This window comes from Xyrauchen texanus, chromosome 40 (assembly GCF_025860055.1).
Source record: "Xyrauchen texanus isolate HMW12.3.18 chromosome 40, RBS_HiC_50CHRs, whole genome shotgun sequence".
Classification (NCBI taxonomy): Eukaryota; Metazoa; Chordata; class Actinopteri; order Cypriniformes; family Catostomidae; genus Xyrauchen; species Xyrauchen texanus.
Genome location: NC_068315.1, coordinates 32,104,017 through 32,107,029, shown reverse-complemented (window position 1 = coordinate 32,107,029; position 3,013 = coordinate 32,104,017).

The window sequence follows — 3,013 nt, the reverse complement described above, 5'->3', positions numbered from 1 at the left end:
TTGATACCCCAGGGAATTCTACTGACATGTCCCACTTTACAATTGCAAAGATGGGACCAGAGGAGGACCTGCAGGCATTCGTGGAGATATTTCAGCATAAAAGGAAGCATCGGGATGGCCAGAGTCCCAGTGGGCAGTCCGGCTGCTGCCGCTGCTGTCGGGAGAAGCTCAACTGGCAGCCTAACAACTCCCAGTTGCCAACCTCCTGGGGTATCCGGACTTGAAACGAGCCATCCTGCAATGGGTCGGCCAGAGTCCTGAACAAATCGGCAACATTTCCGCTCGCTGACGCTTGGCATTCGTCCAACAGCTCTGTGGCACCTAAAAAATGTGGCTGCTGGCTGAAGAATGCGATGCCGAGGAGGTGCTCTATCTGGTGATACTGGAACAGTTCATCCCCCAGCTGCTGAAAGGAACAGCAGAGTAGGTGCAGTGCCACCAACCGGCCTGCGAGCACTAACCTTCTGTCTCTCTCTCTCTCTCTCTCTCTCATTCTCCCTCTCATTCCTCCCACTGTCCTGTTCCTATTCCCCAGAAATGGGGAATTATAACCCCAAAGCCGGTTCCCCCTATCTCTCTCTGCTCTCCCCCACAAGCTGGTAAATCCACTGCTGTGGGTGTGTGCGTGAAGTGTGAGCTGGTCTGCTGGAGCTGCAGGGAACCTGGGCACTTCTAGGATGGATGCCCCACCATGCAGGTGGAGACGTTGGTCAGAATCCCCAACACGCAACAGGCCACCCCCAATCGAGCAGGGGCATACCTGTGGGTATTAAGGGGGGTACAAGCCAGCGGGTGAAATTTAGGTGTGTGCATGGGATTTTTAAAGGTACACTTTATTGACAGTCATCATTCAATTTCGGGGACAAAAGCATTGTGTCGAATCCACTTATTTTGGGTACGAATTGCCCGTCATTTACAACATTATTGAGGGGAATATGTGTGGATGGTTCTTGCAACAAACTGTCTCGGTGTGTAGTTTGTGATTCACTGGCTGGGAAGAGTGGTGCCAGGGCCATCTACATCAGCTCCTCATCAGGAGGACACAAGGGAGGGGGAGGTCTCGGCATCCCCAGTCCATAGAGGATTCCCTGAAAGGGATTTCTCTCTGGAGCAGATGTGAGACAAAACCCATAGGCACGCCTTCGACCAGGTGGAAGTGATTGATGGTCAATGCCTCCAGCCGGACATTGCACTCTCATACCCATATTTTTATATTAATAAGGATCGGTTGTGTAGAGTGATGCAGGTTACTCAAACATAGGAAGATACAACACAATTGTTAGTGCTGAAGAGCTGTCAGGAAATGCTATTCCAGACGGCTTATCATAATCCGATGGCGGGTCACTTAGGGCAGGAAAAAACCCTGAACCATCTGATGGCCCATTTCTATTGGCCAAGCATTCGGTGGTGTGCTGCATGCCGTGAACGTCAGCTGGTGAATCCGGTGCCCCAAAAGCCCCATTTTGCCCCCTTCCAATGATCGAGGTCCTCTTCTGAAGAATTGCCATGGACTTCGTCGTCATGCTGACGATGAAGTTGCTCGAGCTCCTATTATTTGCATTTCAAGAGGTCCTGCAAGCCTCCACAGGGTTTTCCCCATTCAAATGACTGTATGGGCGTCGGCCTCACATGCTCGACATGCTCGACATCTTACGGGAAAATTGGGAGGATGGACCTTCAAATAGCAAAAATGAAGTTTTTGACCTGAGAGTAAAACTCCACATACTGGGGCAACTAACACAGGAGAATTTGCTCCAGGCCCAAGAGCGTCAATAACGGCTTTGTAATGGGGCACTCGACTATGGGAATTTACACCGGGAGATGGGAGGAGAGAGAAGCTCGGGCTGGAGGTGAAATTAAAAAAGCCACTGATCGAGTCACCCCGGTTACTTGTGGAGACCACCTCTCACTGTCCCAAGTCACAGAGTTTGCCAGGTTGCAAAGAGTGTTCTCCAACATGTTCTGTGTGGATTATAGGGAAGAAAATGTGGTGTCTAAATTTGATGCATCCCCGATACCTTGATGAACTGCTCAATTGTTTAGATGCGGCTCACTTTTATTCGACACTGGATTTGACGAAGGGATATTGGCAGATCCCCTTAACTCCCATGTCCCATGCCTATCTGGATGACATCATTATTTGCAGTAATGATTAGCAGCAGCACCTGCGGCATCTGAGGGCTGTCCTGAGGTCATTGAGACAAGCGGGACTCACGGCAAACCCAAAAAGTGCGCAATTGGGCAGGTGGAAGTACAGTATCTGAGCTTCCACATGTGTAATGGGCAGGTGAGGCCCCAAATGGATAAGACCACAGTGATTGCAGCCTTCCCGAGACCTAAAACTAAGAAGGAGGTGAGACAGTTCCTGGGGATGGCTGGCTATTATTGCAGGTTTGTTCCTAATTATTTGACCGTCACCAGCCCACTGACTGATCTTACTAAAATGGGGGGACCAGATCCAGTCCAGTCCAGTGGACGGAGCATGTCAACAGGCATTCACGCGGGTGAAAGCTGCACTTTGCGGTGGGCCGTTATTGCACTCTCCTGACTTTTCTCTCCCTTGCAGACAGATTCGTTGGACAGGTGGTTGGAAGCGGTACTGTCCCAGATGGTGGAGGGGGAGGAGTGCCTGTCTGCACCATTTCTTGATAGAATGCAACTTCAGCTGCTTAATTTCCATTTAAAATCATAAGATGATGCTTGACGAAATTCATGTCATGCCCTCAAATGAATACAGTATCCAAGAGCAAAAATCTTTCAAGACAGATATTACAGGTATATCAGTTTCCGTAATACTGACCGCAAATACCAGCCAAAGAACTAACACAAAGTTTGTGCAACCAAATTTATTATATTATATTACAGTCATATCAGTTTCCTTAATACTGACCGCAAATACCAGCCAAAGAACTAACACAAAGTTTGTGCAACCAAATTTATTATATTATCAGTCATATCAGTTTCCTTAATACTGACCACAAATACCAGCCAAAGAACTAACACAAAGTTTGTG